This window comes from Aegilops tauschii, chromosome 5, assembly GCF_002575655.3.
Source record: "Aegilops tauschii subsp. strangulata cultivar AL8/78 chromosome 5, Aet v6.0, whole genome shotgun sequence".
Lineage (NCBI taxonomy): Eukaryota > Viridiplantae > Streptophyta > Magnoliopsida > Poales > Poaceae > Aegilops > Aegilops tauschii.
In genome coordinates this window covers 341,097,669-341,122,744 of record NC_053039.3, presented here as the reverse complement: position 1 = coordinate 341,122,744, position 25,076 = coordinate 341,097,669, and positions in this window count along the sequence as shown.

The following is a 25,076-nucleotide window of genomic DNA, read 5'->3' as shown; positions in this document are numbered from 1 at the left end:
ACTTTCTTGAAAACTAACAAACCGTGTTATCAGTCATCAAACAATTTCAATTCATCTTATTTTCAGGAAGAGTCTATGTCAGAGCTTTAATTTAGCAAACCCCACATACTCAACTATCATATAGTCTTTCACAATTGCTAACACTCACGCGATATTTATGAGTCCAAAGTTTTAATCAGACACAGAGAAAGATAGGGGCTTATAGATTCGCCTCCCAACCTTTGACCTCAATGGTAATGTCAACAATAATAGTTCATGATGCCTTACATCCAATTGGATATATATATATATATCAGAATCTTTCCAACACAAGGTGCTTGCCAAAGGATAAAATGTAAAAAGAAAAGGTGAAGATCACCATGACTCTTGCATAAAAGTAAAAGATAGGCCCTTCACAGAGGGAAGCAGAGGTTGCCATGCGCTTTTATAGTTGGATGCACAAAATCTTAATGCGAGGGAACGTCACTTTATATTGCCACTTGTGATAGGGACCTTTATTATGCAGTCCGTCGCTTTTATTTCTTCCATATCACAATGATCGTATAAAGCTTATTTTCTCCACACTAAAAGATGTTACATATTTAGAGAGCAATAGTCCGTCGCTTTTATTTCTTCCATATCACAATGATCGTATAAAGCTTATTTTCTCCACACTAAAAGATGTTACATATTTAGAGAGCAATTTTTATTGCATGCACCGATGACAACTTACTTGAAGGATCTTACTCAATCCATAGGTAGGTATGGTGGACTCTCATGGCAATACTGGTTTAAGGGATGTTTGGAAGCACAAGTAGTATCTCTACTTGGTGCAAGGAATTTGGCTAGCATGAGGGGGAAAGGCAAGCTCAACGTGTTGGGCGATCCATGACAATATACTTTATTTCGGATATAAGAAAACATAACCCATTACGTTGTCTTCCTTGTCCAACATCAACCTTTTAGCATGTCATATTTTAATGAGTGCTCAGAATTACAAAAGATGTCCAAGATAGTATATTTATATGTGAAATCTCTCTTCCTTCAATATCCTTTCATGAATTGTTCAAGTGACCAATACAATGTTTTCTAACCTTCAATAAATTTACCACCTCTACTTCTTATATGTAAAGTCATTACTCCCCATGGGATAAGCATATGAAACATATATAATTTCAGATTTATGATATTCAATTCATTCAACCATTTACTCATAGGATATAAGTGAAGCACACGAGTAAATGACAAACTACTCCAAAAAGATATAAGTGAAGATCAATGAGTAGTTAAATAATTATGTAGCTATGTGAAGACTCTCTCTCTCATTTAAGAATTTCAGATCTTGATACTTTATTCAAACAGCAAGCAAAACAAAATAAAATAAAATGACGCTCCAAGCAAAACACATATCATGTGGTGAATAAAAATATAGCTCCAAGTAAAGTTACCGATGGATGAGGACGAAAGAGCGGATGCCTTCCGGGGCATCCCCAAGCTTTGGATTTTTGGTGTCCTCAGATTTACCTTGGGGTGCCATGGGCATCCCCAAGCTTAGGCTCTTGCCACTCCTTGTTCCATAATCCATCAAATCTTTTACCCAAAACTTGAAAACTTCACAACACAAAACTTAACAGAAAACTCATAAGCTCCGTTAGCGAAAGAAAACAAAACACCACTTCAAGGTACTGTAATGAACTCATTATTTATTTATATTGGTGTTAAACCTACTGTATTCCAACTTCTCTATGGTTTATAAACTATTTTACTAGCCATAGATTCATCAAAATAAGCAAACAACACACTAAAAACAGAATCTGTCAAAAACAGAACAGTCTGTAGTAATCTGTAACTAACACAAACTTCTGGAACTCTACAAATTCTGCCAAAATAGGACGACCTAAATAATTTGTTTATTGATCTGCTGCAATTGGAATCAGTATCATATCACGTTCTGGTAATTTTTAACAATTGTTTTCGTGAACAGAAAGTTTCTGGAATTTTCAGCAAGATCAAATAACTATCATCCAAGAAGATCCTATAGGTTTAACTTGGCACAAACACTAATTAAAACACAAAACCACATCTAAACAGAAGCTAGATGACTTATTCATTCCTAAACAGAACCAAAAAGCAAGAAACTAAAATAAAATTGGGTTGCCTCCCAACAAGCGCTATCGTTTAACGCCCCTAGCTAGGCATGATGATTTCAATGATGCTCACATAAAAGATAAGAATTGAAACATAAAGAGAGCATCATGAAGAATATGACTAGCACATTTAAGTCTAACCCAGTTCCTATGAATAGGGATTTTGTGAGCAAATAACTTATGGGAACAATAATCAACTAGCATAGGAAGGCAAAACAAGCATAACTTCAAAACTTTAAGCACATAGAGAGGAAACTTGATATTATTACAATTCCTACAAGCATACATTCCTCCCTCATAATAATTTTCAGTAGCATCATGAATGAATTCAACAATATAACCAGCACCTAAAGCATTCTTTTCATGATCTACTTGCATAGGAATTTTACTACTCTCCACATAAGCAAAATTCTTCTCATTCGGAATAGTGGGAGTATCATAAGAGACTTGAATACTATAAATTGTTTCCACATTAAAAGAGTAATGTTCAGAAAAAGGGTAATCATAATCATGACAAGTTTTATAAATATAATCATCACTACTTTTTATAGCATAAGTTTCATCACAATAATCATCATAAGTAGTGACTTTGTTCTCATCATAATCGATTGAAACCTCTTCCAAGATAGTGGATTCATCACTAAATAAAGTCATGACCTCTCCAAATCCACTTTCATAAATATTATAAGATTCAACATCCTCCAAAATAGTGGGATCATTACTTCCTAAAGTTGACACTCTTCCAAACCCACTTTCATCAATATAATCATCATAGGTAGAAGGCATGCTATCATCATAACAACTTTGCATATCAAAACTTGGGAGGCTAAAAATATCATCTTCATTAAACGTAGCATCCCCAAGCTTGGGACAAACATTAGTTTCAGCAAATATATTCTCAAATGTGTCATCCTCATCAAACATAGCATCCCCAAGCTTGGGCCTTTTCATATCATAAGCATAATCACTCTCATTATTAATAGTATGGATAGCACCAATAGTATAGCAATTATCATCATCACAATGAGTAGTAGGAGCAACATCATTTGGGAGGGATACCTTTTTACCTTTGCTTCTCCGTTTTTTCTTTTTCTTCTTCACATCATGTGCGGATTTATCCCTCTTTTTTGAGCTCCTTATTGATGAGATTGGTTGAATAAAAAGCTCCTCCTCGTTACCTGATTCATCATAAGAAATAATAGGAGGATATTGGGAAGTATCTTCCCTTTCATTAGTGTTCTCTTCATCTTCTATTTGCTTTCTTTTCTTTATGTAATTGGCAATATAAGGATTTTCAATGCAATTCACCGCACAATACATATAAATTTCTTCTAGGTCAATATCGAGGAATTTCTCGAGGTTATATTCTGGAATAATCTTAGTTTGACGTTTCATTTCTTCATAACCCAAAAGCAAACTAAGTTCATTATAATGTGCAAGGGAAATCAAGTCATCACAATTTTTGGAGACGATTCAATCATGAAACAATTTGCATTTGATATTTAAATGACCATGTTCATTGCAAAGTTCATAGGTATGGCTAAGAAATTTTAAATTTTCAGCACTAACATTTAGCCTTTCTTGCAACCATTTAGTTTCTAAATGCTTATGCCTCTTGCAATATCTATCTTCCCTATTTGGTGTATACTTGCAAACCCAATGCACTCCACAAAAATTGACATGTTTATAGGAGACATTTTCATCATAACTAGTGCAATCATCATTAGTACTATGGATATTCAAGGAGTTCATACTAACAACATTGCGATCATGCTCATCATTCAAAGATTTAGTGCAAAACATTTTAATGCATTCTTCTTCTAACACTTTGGCACAATTTTCCTTCCCATCATACTCACGGAAGATATTAAAAAGATGAAGCGTATGAGGTAAACTCAATTCCCTTTTTTTGTAGTTTTCTTTATAAACTAAACTAGTGATAAAACAAGAAACTAAAAGATTCGATTGCAAGATCTAAAGATATACCTTCAAGCACTCACCTCCCCGGCAACGGCGCCAGAAAAGAGCTTGATGTCTACTACTCAACCTTCTTCTTGTAGACGTTGTTGGGCCTCCAAGTGCAGAGGTTTGTAGGACAGTAGCAAATTTCCCTCAAGTGGATGACCTAAGGTTTATCAATCCGTGGGAGGTGTAGGATGAAGATGGTCTCTCTCAGACAACCCTACAACCAAATAACAAAGAGTCTCTTGTGTCCCCCACACACCCAATACAATGGTAAATTGTATAGGTGCACTAGTTCGGCGAAGAGATGGTGATACAAGTGCAATATGGATGATAGATATAGGTTTTTGTAATCTCAAAATATAAAAACAGCAAGGTAACTAATGATAAAAGTGAGCACAAACGGTATTGCAATGCTAGGAAACAAGGCCTAGGGTTCATACTTTCACTAGTGCAAGTTCTCTCAACAATAATAACATAATTGGATCATATAACTATCCCTCAACATGCAAAAAAGAGTCACTCCAAAGTTACTAATAGCGGAGAACAAACGAAGAGATTATTGTAGGGTACGAAACCACCTCAAAGTTATTCTTTCGGATCAATCTATCATAGAGTTCGTACTAGAATAACACCTTAAGACACAAATCAACCAACACCCTAATGTCACCTAGATACTCCAATGTCACCTCAAGTATCCGTGGGTATGATTATACGATATGCATCAAACATTCTCAGATTCATCTATTCAACCAACACATAGAACTTCAAAGAGTGCCCCAAAGTTTCTACCGGAGAGTCAAGACGAAAACGTGTGCCAACCCCTATGCATAGGTTCATGGGCGGAACCCGCAAGTTGATCACCAAAACATACATCAAGTGAATCACGTGATATCCCATTGTCACCACAGATACGCACATGCAAGACATACATCAAGTGTTCTCAAATCCTTAAAGACTCAATCCGATAAGATAACTTCAAAGGGAAAACTCAATCCATTACAAGAGAGTAGAGGGGGAGAAACATCATAAGATCCAAATATAATAGCAAAGCTCACGATACATCAAGATCGTATCACCTCAAGAACACGAGAGAGAGAGAGAGAGAGAGATCAAACACATAGCTACTGGTACATACCCTCAGCCCCGAGGGTGAACTACTCCATCCTCGTCATGAAGAGCGCCGGGATGATGAAGATGGCCACCGGTGATGGATCCCCCCTCCGGCGCGGTGCCGGAACAGGGTCCCGATTGGTTTTTTGTGGCTACAGAGGCTTGCGGCGGTGGAACTCCCGATCTATTCTGTTCCCCGATGGTTTTAGGGTATATTGGTATATATAGGAGGAAGAAATACGTTAGGGGAGCCACGAGGGGCCCACGAGGGTGGAGGGCGCGCCCAGGGGGGTGGGCGCGCCCCCCTGCCTCGTGCCTTCCTTGTTGCTTCCCTTACGTACACCCCAAGTCTTCTGGATTGCTTCCATTCCAAAAATAACGCTCCCGAAGGTTTCATTCCGTTTGGACTCCGTTTGATATTCCTTTTCTTCGAAACACTGAAACAAGGGAAAAAACAGGAACTGGCACTGGGCTCTGGGTCAATAGGTTAGTCCCAAAAGTAATATAAAAGTGCATAATAAATCCCATAAACATCCAAGATGGATAATATAATAGCATGAATACTTCATAAATTATAGATACGTTGGAGACGTATTAGGGCGCGTCAGCGCACCCGCGGGCTGTAGTCCCCGAGATGCGAGCCGACTGCTGAGCAGTCGGGTCGGATCTTCCGGTAATTACTTTTCGTCTTTCTTGATTTGTTGATATCTTCTCTTTCTTGTCCTTGGAGAGACCAACGCCGTCTTGCAGCAGCAACTGGGCGAAGCCAACACCGCACTGCGTGCCAAGGAGGACGAGTGCAACAAGGTGGCCCAGGAGCGCGACCGCCTGGCCAAGGAACTGAAGGACCAGGCGGAGCTTCACAAGGCGGCCCTGAAGCAGGCAGAGGACAACGAGGCCAAGCTCCTGGCCGAGTTCGAGACCGAGCACACGGGTTGGGCCGAGACGGAGGCGGCACTGACCGCTGGTTATGGGCAGATCGGAGACATAGTCGACGACGACCTTCCTTCTCTTTTCCCAACCGCCGGCTTGTCGAGCGAGCCGGCTTCTAGCTTCTGACTCCTGACTTATTGTTTGCTTGTGCAGACTTCTTCCCTGTTCATTCTGCCGTCGCCAACCAGGCCATTGAGGCTCGCCGAGAGGCGCGCAGGGCGGGAGGTGCGCAGATTACCGCCGATGCCCCTCGTACCCTTGGTGAGCAGCTCCTTAGCATTCAGGCTCGTCTCCAGCCGGCCCACCGGATGCTCCGCCAACTACAGCGTGTTGGGGCTCAGGCGATCTCCGCCCTCTGGCCAGACGACAGGCCCCACGCACCACCAGTCGGACTGCCGACTGGTTGGAAGTAGCTGTCGGCCGTCTTGAGGCGTGGAAGGGCTCCGCGGCGCGAGCGGGAGCAAAGCGGGCCTTGGAGTTCGCCAAGGCGTGGTATCCTAGGCTGGATCTAGCCCAGTTGACCACGTTTTGGCAAGAAGCCGGTGCTGAGTTGGTGGCGGTGGAGCGTGACCTCCAAATTCGCGTGCCGGCGATCGCCGAGTACACCAACACCGGTATCTTCGTCCCTGAGCTGAACGAAAACGGCGTCGAGGCGCTGCCTGAATGGTTCGGACTGAACCCGGACGACGGCGAGGAGTCGGCAGAGGACATCGCCTCCAGCAACGAAGGGGAAGACGAGGAAGGCGAGGATGATGAAGACGACGCGCCGGAGGTCGGAGCGGACGACCAACCTCAACTCGACCGCGCCTCCAGCACCGAGTCGCGTGTAAGCACTCCGACTGTTGCTGAGGGCGACCAAGCCGATACTCGCCAGCCGGCCACTCCACCAGCCAGCGCCCCCGACTCCACCAACCTACCGGACCCGCCTACTGCTCCTTTGGTCTAGGCCGCCAACTTATCATAGCTTTTCCTGTTTAGTAGTCGTCTCAACAAACTTTTGTTAAATTTGCACAATTCCACCCGCTGGGTGTATTCAAACTATGTTGAATGTTGGCCAAGGGCCTTTTCGATATGTAAATTGTTTTTCGAACAAGTTGTGCTTTTGCCGAGTTCCGAGTTTTCTTGCTTTTTTTTGTTCCTTGCCTTTTTCCTTTGCCGCCCTCCCTTGGTTGCTCTCTTGCCAGCCGGACAGCCGCTCTGCGGACTGCGGCCTGGTCAAGTATTTCACCATTGTGGGAGGACAAGTACTTTGGCCGATTGGAACGTTGCAAGCTAAGTAGGAAGCCGGCCGGCCGACTGCTCAGCAGCCGGTCGGTGAGGCGATGAGCCGGCCTGTCCTATGTAGATGCTTTGATCCTTAGCCATTTTTCCTGTGAGCCCTGTTTCTTGCCTTTAACTCTTGCCAAGCGAACAGCCGCTCTGCGAGCTGTGGCTTATGGCAAGAGAGGGCTTAGGTGCTTGCACATTACTTGTCCGACTGCAGGAAACACCTACATAGTGAAAGGCGGCAAGCCCCCGGGCCGACTAGTCGAACCCGGTTTCAGGTGAAGGAATGGAATAACACATTCATAGGCATAATATGTATCATATAGATAAAAGAGGGTAGCCCTCGAGTGCCCCTCGAGGGGCCCGGAGTCTTTGTACTTAATACAAAAGGTAGCATGGTACATACTGCATCAACTGTAAAAATCTTCGAAGGAGATTTGCATTCCATGGACGCTCTGTTCCCTTGCCGGAGTCGTCCCTCTTGCGCGCCCTGGGCTTCTGGGCATCGATCAGGTAGTAGGAGTCGTTGCCCAAGGCTTTGCTGATGATGAAAGGGCCTTCCCTAGGGGCCGAGAGTTTGTGTTGGCCGGCTGTTCGCTGGATCAGCCGGAGCACAAGGTCTCCCTCTTGGAAGGATCTTGGCTTGACCTTTCGGCTGTGGTATCGATGTAGACTCTGCTGGTAGATGGCGGACCGACTGAGTGCCAACAGCCGGCCCTCTTCCAGCAGATCGACGTCGTCTTCTCGTGCTTCCTTTGCCTCTGCCTCCGTGTACATGGTGACGCGAGGTGAGTCAAACTCGGTGTCGGTTGGGATGACAGCCTCGGCGCCATATACAAGGAAGAAGGGTGTGAAGCCGGTTGACTTGCTTGGAGTGGTGCGCAGACTCCAGAGGACGGTCGGCAGCTCGTCGAGCCAGCAGCCTGCCGAACACTCCAGAGGCTCGACCAGTCGGGGCTTGATTCCGGACAAGATGAGGCCGTTTGCTCGCTCAACCTGGCCGTTTGACTGTGGGTGGGCAACGGATGCTAAGTCCAGTCGGATGCCCTGTGTTGCATAGAAACGGGCCAAGGCGCCCTTGGCGAAATTTGTGCCATTGTCGGTGATGATGTTGTGTGGTACGCCGTACCGAGTGCTGATGTCTGCGGTGAAAGTCACAGCAGTCGGACCGTTCAGCTTCTTGATTGGCTTTGCTTCTATCCACTTGGTGAATTTGTCCATGGCGACGAGTAGATGAGTCATGCCGTTGCGTGCTGTTTTGAACGGTCCCACCATGTCCAGTCCCCAGACGGCAAAAGGCCAGGCAAGGGGAATGGTCTTGAGTGCAGAAGCTAGCAGATGTTGCTTGGAACTGAACTTCTGGCACCCTTTGCATTTCTTGACCAAGTCTTTGGCGTCTTCTAGAGCAGTCGACCAGAAGAAACCGTGGCGAAAAGCTTTGGCCACGAGTGATCTTGAGGCCGCGTGGTGACCACACTCACCTTGGTGGATATCCTTGAGGATTGCTTGGCCCTTCTCCGGCTCTACGCAACGCTGGTACACACCAGTGACTCTGCGCCTCACGAGTTCCCTATTGATGATGGTGTATGCTGCTGCCCGACGTTGCACCTGCCGGGCCGAGATCTTATCGGTTGGTAGCTCTTTGTTCACCAGAAACTTGAGGATGGGCTCTGCCCATGATGGTGCTTGAATTTCTTCTACCGCCACTATGGCCACTTGTACGAGGGCGGTTGGGTTGGGAGGTGGCGGGTTGGAGTCGGCCACCGCTTGCTGTGTTGCTGAAGTCCCCGAGCCGACTGCTGAAGTCCCCGAGCTGGCTGCTGCAGTCCCCGAGCCGCGATCTGAAGTCCTCGGGCCGGGTGCGACTGCTGCAGCCCCCAAGCCGCCTGTCGAAGTCCTCGAGCCGACTGCTGCAGCCTTTGAGTCGGATCCGACTGTTCCAGGAGTAGCCGACACGAAGATAGAGTCTGATTCTGGAGAAGGCTTGATCGACGGCTTGCGGAGGCACTGGAGGGAGACGCCGGCTGGTATTGCTTGACAGGTGGAGCCGATTCGTGCCAGGGTGTCGGCTGGCTCGTTGTCGTTTCGTGGCATGTGAAGGAACTCGCACCCTTCAAAATATCCGCTGAGTTGTTAGACGAGGAAGCGGTAGCTTGCCATGTTTGCATCCTTGGCGTCCCAGTCGCCAGACGACTGCTGGACCACCAAGTCGGAGTCATCATAGCACAGAATCCGGCAAATGCCGAGCTCTTTGGCAAGCCGGAGTCCGTGTACTAGTGCCTCGTACTCGGCCACATTATTGGAGGTGGCAAAGTGGATTTGCAGTGCGTATCTGAGCTTGTCGCCTTTGGGAGAGGTGAGGACGATGCCGGCTCCCAAACCGGTGCGCATCTTCGAACCATCAAAGTGCATCCACCAATGAGTGGAGTCCGGCGCTGGCGGCAGGTACTGGGTCTCGGCCCAGTCGACGAGGAAGTCGGCCAGCGCTTGGGACTTGATGGTGGTGCGAGGCTGGTAGAAGATGGTGTGAGGGCCAAATCTATGGCCCATTTGGCCACTCGGCCTGAAGCATCTCGGCTGCCTATGATCTCAGCAAGCGGAGCTGTGCAAACAACTGTGATGGGGTGCTCTTGAAAGTATGGCTTCAATTTCTTGGCGGTGAAATGCACGCCATAGCACATCTTTTGGTAGTGAGGGTAGTTCTGCTTGGAAGCCGACAGTACTTCACTCAAATAATACACCAGTCTCTGGACCGACAAAACCTTGTTGTCTTCCTTGCGCTCTACCACAATGACTGTGCTGTTGGGAATCGTAGCATAATTTAAAATTTTCCTACGCTCACCAAGATGCATCTATGGAGTCTACTAGCAACGAGGGGAAAGGAGTGCATCTACATACCCTTGTAGATCGCGGGCGGAAGCGTTCCAATGAACGTGGATGACGGAGTCGTACTCGCCGTGATCCAAATCACCGATGACCGAGTGCCGAACGGACGGCACCTCCGCGTTCAACACATGTACGGTGCAGCGACGTCTCCTCCTTCTTGATCCAGCAAGGGGGAAGGAGAGGTTGATGGAGATCCAGCAGCACGACGGCGTGGTGGTGGATGTAGCGGGTCTCGGCAGGGCTTCGCCGAGCTTCTGCGAGACGGAGAGGTGTAGCAGGGGAGGAGGGAGGCGCCCAAGGCTGTAGGTTGCTTCCCTCCCTCCCCCCTTTATATAGGCCCCCTGGGAGGGGGGGCGGCGGCCAAAGCCCATCTAGGGCAAGGGGCGGCGGCCAGGGGGGTGCCTTGCCCCCCAAGGCAAGTGGGAAACCCCCCACCCTAGGGTTTGCAACCCTAGGCGCAGGGGGAAAGGCCCATGGGGGGGCACCCAGCCCACTAGGGGCTGGCTCCCTTCCCACTTCAGCCCACGGGGCCCTCCGGGATAGGTGGCCCCACCCGGTGGTCCCCCGGGACCCTTCCGGTGGTCCCGGTACAATACCGGTAACCCCCGAAACTTTCCCGGTGGCCGAAACTTGACTTCCTATATATAATTCTTCACCTCCGGACCATTCCGGAACCTCTCGTGATGTCCGGGATCTCATCCGGGACTCCGAACAACTTTCGGGTTTCCGCATACACATATCTCTACAACCCTAGCGTCACCGAACCTTAAGTGTGTAGACCCTACGGGTTCGGGAGACATGCAGACATGACCGAGACGCCTCTCCGGTCAATAACCAACAGCGGGATCTGGATACCCATGTTGGCTCCCACATGTTCCACGATGATCTCATCGGATGAACCACGGTGTTGAGGATTCAATCAATCCCGTATACAATTCCCTTTGTCAATCGGTATGTTACTTGCCCGAGATTCGATCGTCGGTATCCCAATACCTTGTTCAATCTCGTTACCGGCAAGTCTCTTTACTCGTACCGCAATGCATGATCCCGTGACTAACGCCTTAGTCACATAGAGCTCATTATGATGATGCATTACCGAGTGGGCCCAGAGATACCTCTCCGTCACACGGAGTGACAAATCCCAGTCTTGATCCGTGCCAACCCAACAGACACTTTCGGAGATACCCGTAGTGCACCTTTATAGTCACCCAGTTACGTTGTGACGTTTGGCACACCCAAAGCACTCCTACGGTATCCGGGAGTTGCACGATCTCATGGTCTAAGGAAAAGATACTAGACATTGGAAAAGCTCTAGCAAACGAAACTACACGATCTTTTATGCTATGCTTAGGATTGGGTCTAGTCCATCACATCATTCTCCTAATGATGTGATCCCGTTATCAATGACATCCAATGTCCATAGTCAGGAAACCATGACTATCTGTTGATCAACGAGCTAGTCAACTAGAGGCTTACTAGGGACACGTTGTGGTCTATGTATTCACACATGTATTACGATTTCCGGACAATACAATTATAGCATGAACAATAGACAATTACCATGAACAAAGAAATATAACAATAACCATTTATTATTGCCTCTAGGGCATATTTCCAACAGTCTCCCACTTGCACTAGAGTCAATAATCTAGTTACATTGTGATGAATCGAACACCCATTGCGTCCTGGTGTTGATCATGTTTTGCTCTAGGGAGAGGTTTAGTCAACGGATCTGCTACATTCAGGTCCGTATGTACTTTACAAATATCTATGTCTCCATTTTGAACACTTTCACGAATGGAGTTGAAGCGACGCTTGATATGCCTGGTCTTCCTGTGAAATCTGGGCTCCTTCGCAAGGGCAATAGCTCCAGTGTTGTCACAGAAGAGAGTCATCGGGCCCGACGCATTGGGAATCACCCCTAGGTCGGTAATGAACTCCTTCATCCAGACAGCCTGCGCTGCCTCTGAGGCTGCCATGTACTCCGCTTCACATGTAGATCCCGCCACGACGCTTTGCTTGCAACTGCACCAGCTTACTGCTCCTCCATTCAAAATATACACGTATCCGGTTTGTGACTTCGAGTCATCCAGATCTGTGTCGAAGCTAGCGTCGACGTAACCCTTTACGACGAGCTCTTCGTCACCTCCATAAACGAGAAACATATCCTTAGTCCTCTTCAGGTACTTCAGGATATTCTTGACCGCTGTCCAGTGTTCCATGCCGGGATTACTTTGGTACCTTCCTACCAAACTTACGGCAAGGTTTACATCAGGTCTGGTACACAGCATGGCATACATAATAGACCCTATGGCCGAGGCATAGGGGATGACACTCATCTTTTCTATATCTTCTGCCGTGGTCGGGCATTGAGCCGTGCTCAATTGCACACCTTGCAATACAGGCAAGAACCCCTTGGACTGATCCATACTGAACTTCTTCAATATCTTGTCAAGGTATGTACTTTGTGAAAGACCAATGAGGCGTCTTGATCTATCTCTATAGATCTTGATGCCTAATATATAAGCAGCTTCTCCAAGGTCCTTCATTGAAAAACACTTATTCAAATAGGCCTTTATACTTTCCAAGAGTTCTATATCATTTCCCATCAATAGTATGTCATCCACATATAATATGAGAAATGCTACAGATCTCCCACTCACTTTCTTGTAAACACAGGCTTCTCCATAAGTCTGTGTAAACCCAAACGCTTTGATCATCTCATCAAAGCGAATGTTCCAACTCCGAGATGCTTGCACCAGCCCATAGATTGAGCGCTGGAGCTTGCATACTTTGTTAGCATTCTTAGGATCGACAAAACCTTCCGGCTGCATCATATACAACTCTTCCTTAAGGAAGCCATTAAGGAATGCCGTTTTGACGTCCATCTGCCATATCTCATAATCATAGTATGCGGAAATTGCTAACATGATTCGGACGGACTTCAGCTTCGCTACGGGTGAGAAAGTCTCATCGTAGTCAACCCCTTGAACTTGTCGATAACCCTTAGCGACAAGTCAAGCTTTGTAGATGGTCACATTACCATCCGCGTCCGTCTTCTTCTTAAAGATCCATTTGTTTTCTATGGCTCGCCTCTCATCGGGCAAGTCAGTCAAAGTCCATACTTTGTTTTCATACATGGATTCTATCTCGGATTTCATGGCTTCTAGCCATTTGTCGGAATCCGGGCCCGCCATCGCTTCTTCATAGTTCGAAGGTTCACCGTTGTCTAACAACATGATTTCCAGGACAGGGTTGCCGTACCACTCTGGTGCGGAACGTGTCCTTGTGGACCTACGAAGTTCAGTAGCAACTTGATCCGAAGCTTCATGATCATCATCAGTAACTTCCTCCCCAGTCGGTGTAGGCACCACAGGAACATTTTCCCGCGCTGTGCTACTTTCTGGTTCGGAAGGGGTGACTATCACCTCATCAAGTTCCACTTTCCTCCCACTCAATTCTTTCGAGAGAAACTCCTTCTCTAGAAAGGACCCGTTCTTGGCAACGAAGATCTTGCCTTCGGATCTGAGGTAGAAGGTATACCCAATAGTTTCCTTAGGGTATCCTATGAAGACGCATTTTTCCGACTTGGGTTCGAGCTTTTCAGGTTGAAGTTTCTTGACATAAGCATCGCATCCCCAAACTTTTAGAAACGACAGCTTAGGTTTCTTCCCAAACCATAATTCATACGGTGTCGTCTCAACGGATTTCGACGGAGCCCTATTTAAAGTGAATGCGGCAGTCTCTAAAGCATAACCCCAAAATGAGAGCGGTAAATCGGTAAGAGACATCATAGATCGCACCATATCCAATAGAGTGCGATTACGATGTTCGGACACACCGTTTCTTTGAGGTGTTCCAGGCGGCGTGAGTTGTGAAACTATTCCACATTTCCTTAAGTGTGCACCAAACTCGTGACTTAAATATTCTCCACCACGATCTGATCGTAAGAATTTTATTTTTCTGTCACGTTGATTCTCAACTTCACTTTGAAATTTCTTGAACTTTTCAAAGGTTTCAGACTTGTGTTTCATTAGGTAGACATACCCATATCTACTTAAGTCATCAGTGAGAGTGAGAACATAACGATATCCTCCGCGAGCCTAACACTCATTGGACCGCACACATCGGTATGTATGATTTCCAATAAGTTGGTTGCTCGCTCCATTGTTCCGGAGAACGGAGTCTTGGTCATCTTACCCATGAGGCATGGTTCGCACGTGTCAAATGATTCGTAATCAAGAGACTCCAAAAGTCCATCTGCATGGAGCTTCTTCATGCGCTTGACACCAATGTGACCAAGGCGGAAGTGCCACAAGTATGTGGGACTATCGTTATCAACTTTACATCTTTTGGTATTCACACTATGAACATGTGTAACATCACGTTCGAGATTCATCAAAAATAAACCATTGACCAGCGGGGCATGACCATAAAACATATCTCTCAAATAAATAGAACAACCATTATTCTCGGATTTAAATGAGTAGCCATCTCGAATTAAACGAGATCCAGATACAATGTTCATGCTCAAAGCTGGCACTAAATAACAATTATTGAGGTTTAAAACTAATCCCGTGGGTAGATGCAGAGGTAGCGTGCCGACGGCGATCACATCGACCTTGGAACCATTCCCGACGCGCATCGTCACCTCGTCCTTCGCCAGTCTCCGTTTATTCCGTAGTTCCTGTTTTGAGTTACAAATATGAGCAACCGCACCGGTATCAAATACCCAGGAGCTACTACGAGTACTGGTAAGGTACACATCAGTTACATGTATATCACATATACCTTTGGTGTTGCCGGCCTTCTTCTTGTCCGCTAAGTATTTGGGGCAGTTCCGCTTCCAGTGACCACTTCCCTTGCAATAAAAGCACTCAGTCTCGGGATTGGGTCCATTCTTTGACTTCTTCCCAGCAACTGGCTTACCGGGCGCGGCAACTCCCTTGCCGTCCTTCTTGAAGTTCTTCTTACCCTTGCCCTTCTTGAACTTAGTGGTTTTATTCACCATCAACACTTGATGTTCTTTTCTGATCTCTACCTCAGCTGATTTCAGCATTGAATATACCTCGAGAATGGTCTTTTCCATCCCCTGCATATTTTAGTTCATCACAAAGCTCTTGAAGCTTGGTGGAAGCGACTGAAGGATTTTGTCAATGACCGCGTCATCCGGAAGATTAACTCCCAGCTGAGTCAAGCGGTTGTGCAACCCAGACATTCTGAGTATGTGCTCACTAACAGAACTATTCTCCTCCATTTTACAGCTGAAGAACTTGTCGGAGACTTCATATCTCTCGACCCGGGCATGAGCTTGGAAAACTAATTTCAGCTCCTCGAACATCTCATATGCTCCATGTTTCTCAAAACGCTTTTGGAGACCCGGTTCTAAGCTGTAAAGCATGCCGCACTGAACGAGGGAGTAATCATCAGCACGCTGCTGCCAAGCGTTCATAACGTCTTGGTTCTCTGGGATTGGTGCATCACCTAGCGGTGCTTCTAAGACATAATCTTTCTTGGCTACTATGAGGATGATCCTCAGGTTCCGGACCCAGTCCGTATAGTTGCTGCCATCATCTTTCAGCTTGGTTTTCTCTAGGAACGCATTGAAATTGAGGACAATGTTGGCCATTTGATCTACAAGACATAGTGTAAAGATTTTAGACTAAGTTCATGATAATTAAGTTCATCTAATCAAATTATTTAATGAACTCCCACTCAGATAGACATCCCTCTAGTCATCTAAGTGAAACATGATCCGAGTTAACTAGGCCTTGTCCGATCATCACGTGAGACGGACTAGTCAAGATCGGTGAACATCTCCATGTTGATCGTATCTTCTATACGACTCATGCTCGACCTTTCGGTCCTCCGTGTTCCGAGGCCATGTCTGTACATGCTAGGCTCGTCAAGTCAACCTAAGTGTATTGCGTGTGTTCCGAGGCCATGTCTGTACATGCTAGGCTCGTCAACACCCGTTGTATGCGAACGTTAGAATCTATCACACCCGATCATCACGTGGTGCTTCGAAACAACGAACCTTCGCAACGGTGCACAGTTAGGGTGAACACTTTTCTTGAAATTATCATAAGGGATCATCTTACTTACTACCGCCGTTCTAAGCAAATAAGATGCAAAAACATGATAAACATCACATGCAATCAAATAGTGACATGATATGGCCAATATCATTATGCTCCTTTGATCTCCATCTTCGGGGCACCATGATCATCTTCGTCATCGGCATGACACCATGATCTCCATCATCATGATCTCCATCATTGTGTCTTCATGAAGTTGTCACGCCAACGATTACTTCTACTTCTATGGCTAACGCGTTTAGCAACAAAGTAAAGTAAATTACATGGCGTTATTCAATGACTCGCAGGTCATACAAAATAATAAAGACAACTCCTATGGCTCCTGCCGGTTGTCATACTCATCGACATGCAAGTCGTGATTCCTATTACAAGAATATGATCAATCTCATACATCACATATATCATTCATCACATCTTCTGGCCATATCACATCACATAGCACTTGCTGCAAAAACAAGTTAGACGTCCTCTAATTGTTGTTGCAAGTTTTTACGTGGTTTGTAGGTTTCTAGCAAGAACGTTTCTTACCTACGTATGACCACAACGTGATTTGCCAATTTCTATTTACCCTTCATAAGGACCCTTTTCATCGAATCCGTTCCGACTAAAGTAGGAGAGACAGACACCCGCTAGCCACCTTATGCATCTAGTGCATGTCAGTCGGTGGAACCTGTCTCATGTAAGCGTACGTGTAAGGTCGGTCCGGGCCGCTTCATCCTACAATGCCGCCGAAACAAGAAACGACTAGTAGCGGCAAGAAGAATTGGCAACATCAACGCCCACAACTTCTTTGTGTTCTACTCGTGCATAGTAACTACGCATAGGCCTGGCTCATGATGCCACTGTTGGGAATCGTAGCATAATTTAAAATGTTCCTATGCTCACCAAGATGCATCTATGGAGTCTACTAGCAACGAGGGGAAAGGAGTGCATCTACATACCCTTGTAGATCGCGAGCGGAAGCGTTCCAATGAACGTGGATGACGGAGTCGTACTCGCCGTGATCCAAATCACCGATGACCGAGTGCCGAACGGACGGCACCTCCGCGTTCAACACACGTACGGTGCAGCGACGTCTCCTCCTTCTTGATCCAGCAGGGGGGAGGAGAGGTTGATGGAGATCCAGCAGCACGACGGCGTGGTGGTGGATGTAGCGGGTCTCGGCAGGGCTTCGCCGAGCTTCTGCGAGACGGAGAGGTGTAGCAGGGGAGGAGGGAGGCGCCCAAGGCTGTAGGTTGCTGCCCTCCCTCCCCCCCTTTATATAGGCCCCCTGGGAGGGGGGGGCAGCGGCCAAAGCCCATCTAGGGCAAGGGGCGGCGGCCAGGGGGGTGCCTTGCCCCCCAAGGCAAGTGGGAAACCCCCCACCCTAGGGTTTGCAACCCTAGGCGCAGGGGGAAAGGCCCATGGGGGGGCGCCCAGCCCACTAGGGGCTGGCTCCCTTCCCACTTCAGCCCACGGGGCCCTCCGGGATAGGTGGCCCCACCCGGTGGTCCCCTGGGACCCTTCCGGTGGTCCCGGTACAATACCGGTAACCCCCGAAACTTTCCCGGTGGCCGAAACTTGACTTCCTATATATAATTCTTCACCTCCGGACCATTCCGGAACCTCCCGTGACGTCCGGGATCTCATCTGGGACTCTGAACAACTTTCGGGTTTCCGCATACACATATCTCTACAACCCTAGCGTCACCGAACCTTAAGTGTGTAGACCCTACGGGTTCGGGAATCATGCAGACATGACCGAGACATCTCTCCGGCCAATAACCAACAGCGGGATCTGGATACCCATGTTGGCTCCCACATGTTCCACGATGATCTCATCGGATGAACCACGATGTCGGGGATTCAATCAATCCCGTACACAATTCCCTTTGTCCACCGGTATGATACTTGCCCGAGATTCAATCGTCGGTATCCCTATACCTTGTTCAATCTCGTTACCGGCAAGTCTCTTTACTCGTTCCGTAACACATCATCCCGTGATCAACTCCTTGGTCACATTGAGCTCATTATGATGATGTCTTACCGAGTGGGCCCAGAGATACCTCTCCGTCATACGGAGTGACAAATCCCAGTCTCGATTCGTGCCAATCCAACAGACACTTTCAGAGATACCCGTAGTGCACCTTTATAGTCACCCAGTTACGTTGTGACGTTTGGCACACCCAAAGCACTCCTACGGTATCCGGGAGTTGCACGATCTCATGGTCTAAGGAAAAGATACTTGACATTGGAAAAGCTCTAGCAAACGAAACTACACGATCTTTTATGCTATGCTTAGGATTGGGTCTAGTCCATCACATCATTCTCCTAATGATGTGATCCCGTTATCAATGACATCCAATGTCCATAGTCAGGAAACCATGACTATCTGTTGATCAACGAGCTAGTCAACTAGAGGCTTACTAGGGACACGTTGTGGTCTATGTATTCACACATGTATTACGATTTCCGGACAATACAATTATAGCATGAACAATAGACAATTACCATGAACAAAGAAATATAACAATAACCATTTATTATTGCCTCCAGGGCATATTTCCAACATGTGCTGACCACCCGGCTGGTGGCGGCTATATACAGGAGCATGGGCTCCTTAGCAGCCGGCGCGGCCAGGACAGGCGGCGTGGTCAACATCTTCTTGAGCTGGAGAAAAGCCTCATCCGCCTTGTCATTCCACTCGAAGTGAGTGGTTTTCTTCAAGAGTTGGTACAGGGGAAGTGCCTTCTTGCCAAGCCGACTGATGAAACGGCTGATGGACGCCAGGCAGCCGGTGAACTTTTGGACATCTCTCAGTCGGGTAGGCTTCTCCATTCTCTCAATGGCCTTGATCTTCACAGGGTTGCACTCGATGCCGCGTTCAGAGACCAGGAAGCCGAGGAGCTGGCCGGCTGGTACTCCGAACACGCACTTCTCTGGGTTGAGCTTGATCTGAAATCGGCGCAGATTTTCAAAAGTCTCCTTGAGATCTTCTAGGAGGGTCCCTCGCTTCTCCGTCTTCACCACAACATCGTCCACATAGATGTGGGCATTTCCGCCGAGCTGCTTGAGGAGGCACTTCTGCATGCAACGCTGAAACGTGGCGCCGGCATTCCTCAAGCCGAACGTCATCATCAGGTAGTAGAAGGCTCCGAATGGCGTGATGAAAGAGGTCTTCAGCCTATCAGCCGGGTTCAACTTGATCTGGTGGTACCCTGAATATGCATCCAAAAACTCAATAGCTCGCATTCGGCTGTGGAGTCTATCACTTGATCAATCCTTGGCAAGGCAAATGGATCTTTGCGGCAAGCTTTGTTGAGGCTAGTATAATCAATACACATGCGCCACTTGTTGTTCTTCTTCAATACAAGGACTGGGTTGGCCAGCCAATCTGGATAGAATACTTCCATAATGAAGCCGGCTGCTAGGAGCCAGGCTATCTCTTCACCAACAATTCTTCTCTTCTCTTCTGACAGGACGGCGGAGGGGCTGCTTGACCGGTTTGGCGTCAGGTCGGATGTGTAGCTTGTGCTCGGCGAGATCCGTCAGAACACCTGGCATGTCTTTGGGAGACCATGCAAAGATGTCCCGATTCTCACGGAGGAAATCGACGAGCTCGCTTTCCTATTTGCTGTCGAGGTTTGCACCTATGACAGCGTACCTCTCCGGGTGCTCTGGGTCCAACGATATCTTTTTTGTCTCCTTGGCCGACTTAAAGGAACCTTCAGCTTCCGACTCCTTGGGATCAGGGGACATGTCCGGCTGCCTGCCGGCCATGGCCACAACTCGGTCAACGAGCCGCTTCTTGGCAGCGATCACAAGGGACTCGGCCAGCCGACTGCTAGTGGCCGCACAGGCGGACGCCTTCTCGTAATCTCCGGAGGTGGTAATCACCCCTTTGGTGCTTGGCATCTTCATCTTGAGGTAAGCATAGTGCGGCACCGCCATAAATTTGGCCAAGGCAGGTCGGCCGAGCAGTGCATGGTAAGGGCTCTCAAGGTCAACCACTTCAAACCAGATGGGCTCTCAGCGGAAATGATCTTTGTCTCCAAAGACGGCATCTATCTTGATCTTGCCGATTGGTGAATGAGAAAGGCCAGGAACTATGCCATGAAAGACAGTCCGACTGGGCAGGAGATGCTTCGGCTTGATGTTCAATTTCTCCATGGTGTCGCGGTACAAGATGTTGATGCTGCTACCGCCATCTATCAGGACTAGGGAGAAACGAGCAGCTCGCCTCTCCGTGGCAAAGGTGGCTTCCAACACCAGTGCGTAGGAACCCGGAGAGGGCATTACTTCCGGATGATCGGCTCGGCTCCAACTGATTGGCTTCTCTAACCAGTGCATGAACTCTGGGGCTTCAATAGCTACGACATTCACCTCTCGAGACTGCTGGCAACGGCTGCGCCTGTCGTCAGCCACACTGGTGAAGACGACGTAGGCTCCTTGCTCTTCTGGGTACTTATCTTGGATGGCTGGAACTGGCCGGGCCGCCTACTGCGGAGGAGGAGGCGGCGGCGGCTGGCCAGCAGGCGGAGGAGGCAGCAACCCTTCACCCTTGGAGATTCGGGTGAGCCAGTAACACTTCCGGGTGATGTGGTTGGACGGCTTCGCGCCGCTGTGAAACTTGCAGGGTGCATCAAGGGTTTGCTCATAGGAGAAGGCGGGCAACCAATTTGGCTTGCCGCCTCTCTGACGTTTGGGAGCAGGCTGCCCCTCCGGCTGCTGGTCTTCGACTATCGCCACCTGCCGGCTGGTGGAAGACGGCTGTGGCACCTTGCGCTTGTTGTCGTTTTGTTGCTGACACCGACTAGCGTCACCAGCCGGAGTCCGAGGGGCCTGAGGAGCCACTTTGCCGGATGCATCAACTTGAATCTCCGTCTTCATGGAGGAGTCGGCCGTGGCGTACTTGTCTGCTATGATCAGCAGCTCGTGGAGGGTTGCCGGCTCGTCGCAGAGAAGTCGGTGTTTGAGCAGGGTGCCTTCTCTGCACCCGGCTGTGAAGTACTCGATGGCATGCACCTCGTGCACGCCTTCACAAGAGTTGCGCAGCTCAGCCCAACGCATGAGATAGTCGCGAGTTGATTCGGTGGGGCCCTGGACGCACAAAGAGAGCTGGCGGGGCTTGGGCGGCCACTTGTACATGCTGGTGAAGTTGCAGATAAAGGCTTTAGTGAAATCTACCCAACTGTTGATGTTGCGGGGCTTTAGGCTGTTCAGCCATGTCCGGGCGGTGCCCTGGAGCATGAGCGGAACGTACTTCACGGCAACATGCTTAGTTGCCGTTTGCTATGCTGATGGCTGTGGAGTAGTCAACCAGCCAGTCCTCCGGCTTCACGGAGCCGGTGTACTTGGGCGTGTCTCTTGGGAGCGTGAACCCTTTGGGGAAGGGCTCGTCGCGGATGCGGGGGCCGAAACAGGGCGGGCCCAGCGCGTCTTCCTCTTCTAGCGCTAGGGATCGATTGAGACGGTCGATCCGGTGGCGGGCATCATTTTCTCCGATTCCTTCTCGGGGGCCAAGCCGGCCTCCGAGACTCGGATGATCAACAGGCGGCGGGGAGACGCACCTTTCTCTGCGTGGGAGGGGGGCTGATAGTCGCCTGGTCATTCCACCGCTCGCGGGCGGCCGTCTTGGTCGCGCTCGATGGTGATGTGTGTCCGGCTACGGCTTGCAGCCGGCTCCTTGTCTCGTCGTCCACGAGCGCCGCCAGTCGGCATCCGGGATGTCGCGCCGTGCTCTCGGCGAGGAGGCGGGTCGTCATTCTGCTGGTTGGGTTCCTCGACGCGGCAGCCGGCTTCTTGCTGCTCGGCAGCCGCGTCAATGAGCCGCTGGACGCGCTCCGTCATGTGGAGACGCTCGTCGCCCTCGAGGTTGTCCAGCTCGTCTGCTGCCGCCTGGGCAGCTCGTATGTTTTCCCTGGGCGTGGCGTAGACGGGGCGGTCTGCCCCGAACATGCTGGCAATGGCTGCGCCGTGTTGCCGGACCGTGCCAATGCGGCTGGGCCCGCCAAGAGCCGGCATGCCGCCAATTGCGCGGTCCATCTTGCGCTGGTAAGCCTCTAAGAGGCGTCTCATGCTGGCCAGCTTCTTGGCGCTAGGGAGGAGCGCCTGGCGATGCGCTTCCAGCGCCTCGCCATCATCATCTTCGGGAATGGGTGCGGCCAAGTCCCGCAATGTCGCCTGCAGTGGATCCTGGCCGTCACCACCAGAGTGCTCGCCATGGCTGATGACCAGCACCTCAGTGACGGTGCTACCGCCGCTGTCGGCACGAGGGAGAGGGTCATCGATGACCACCACGTTGGTGGGGAACGCGTCGAGCGACGCCGTGTCGGAGTCGACGAGCATCGGGTCGATGGAGCTGACCGACTCCAAGTCGACGGCCGGCTCGTCGGTGATGTGGAGCTGGTCGAGGAGGCTGACGAGGCGGCTCTCGGGGCCTTCCGTGCCTGCGTCGGACGTGGGCTCGTCGGAGAGGCGGATCTCGCCAACGAGGTCGGGAAGGCAGCTTGCCGCGCAGGCGACCTCCGCGCCGTGCAGCGCGTCGGCGCAAACGCCATCCGGCGTGCCTGGCTGGCCGCGCTCGCCAGGGAGGAAAAGGGTTCCCGTCCAGAACAGATCTCCGGACGACGGTGCACCTAGCCCCACGGTGGGCGCCAAATGTCGGGGCTTTGGTGCGACATATGCCAACGGGTGGCTTTGTTGGGGAACGTAGTAATTTCAAAAAAATTCCTATGCACACGCAAGATCATGGTGATGCATAGCAACGAGAGGGGAGAGTGTTGTCCACGTACCCTCGTAGACCGACAGCGGAAGCGTTATCACAACGCGGTTGATGTAGTCGTACGTCTTCACGATCCGACCGATCAAGTACCGAACGTACGGCACCTCCGAGTTCTACACACGTTCAGCTCGATGACGTCCCTCGAACTCCGATCCAGCCGAGTGTTGAGGGAGAGTTTCATCAGCACGACGGCGTGGTGACGATGATGATGTTCCACCGACGCAGGGCTTCGCCTAAGCTCCGCAACGGTATTATCGAGGTGTAATATGGTGGAGGGGGGCACCGCACACGGCTAAGAGATCTCAAGGATCAATTGTTGTGTCTCTGGGGTGCCCCCTTGCCCCCGTATATAAAGGAGCAAGGGGGAGGCAGCCGGCCAAGAGGAGAGGCGCGCCATAGGGGGGAGTCCTACTCCCACCGGGAGTAGGACTCCTCCTTTCCTTGTGGGAGTAGGAGAAGGGAAGGGGGAAGGAGAAAGAAGGAAGGGTGCGCCCCCCTTCCCTAGTCCAATTCGGACCAGACCATGGGGAGGGGTGCGGCCACCTTTTGAGGCCTTTCTCTCCTTTCCGTATGGCCCATTAAGGCCCAATACGAATTCCCGTAACTCTCCGGTACTCCGAAAAATACCCGAATCACTCGGGACCTTTCCAAAGTCCAAATATAGTCGTCCAATATATCGATTTTTACGTCTCGACCATTTCGAGACTCCTCGTCATATCCCCGATCTCATCCGGGACTCCGAACTCCTTCGGTACATCAAAACTCAATAAAACTGTCATCGTAACGTTAAGTGTGCGGACCCTACGGGTTCGAGAACTATGTAGACATGACCGAGACACGTCTCCGGTCAATAACCAATAGCGGGACCTGGATGCCCATATTGGCTCCCACATATTCTACGAAGATCTTTATCGGTCAGACCGCATAACAACATACGTTGTTCCCTTTGTCACCGGTATGTTACTTGCCCGGTATTTGATCGTCGGTATCTCGATACCTAGTTCAATCTCGTTACCGGCAAGTCTCTTTACTCGTTCCGTAACACATCATCTCGCAACTAACTCATTAGTCACAATGCTTGCAAGGCTTATAGTGATGTGCATTACCGAGTGGGCCCAGAGATACCTCTCCGACAATTGGAGTGACAAATCCTAATCTCGAAATATGCCAACCCAACAAGTACCTTTGGAGACACCTGTAGAGCACCTTTATAATCACCCATTTACGTTGTGACGTTTGGTAGCACACAAAGTGTTCCTCCGGTAAACGGGAGTTGCGTAATCTCATAGTCATAGGAACGTGTATAAGTCATGAAGAAAGCAATAGCAACATACTAAACGATCGAGTGCTAAGCTAACGGAATGGGTCAAGTCAATCACGTCATTCTCCTAATGAGGTGATCTCATTAATCAAATGACAACTTATGTCTATGGCTAGGAAACATAACCATCTTTGATTAACGAGCTAGTCAAGTAGAGGCATACTAGTGACACTCTGTTTGTCTATATATTCACACATGTATTATGTTTCCGGTTAATACAATTCTAGCATGAATAATAAACATTTATCATGATACAAGGAAATAAATAATACTTTATTATTGCCTCTAGGGCATATTTCCTTCAGTCTCCCACTTGCACTAGAGTCAATAATCTAGATTACACAGTAATGATTCTTACACCCATGGAGCCTTGGTGCTGATCATGTTTTGCTCGTGGAAGAGGCTTAGTCAACGGGTCTGCAACATTCAGATCCGTATGTACCTTGCAAATTTCTATGTCTCCCACCTGGACTAAATCCCGGATGGAATTGAAGCGTCTTTTGATGTGCTTGGTTCTCTTGTGAAATCTGGACTCCTTTGCCAAGGCAATTGCACCAGTATTGTCACAAAAGATTTTCATAGGACCCGATGCACTAGGTATGACACCT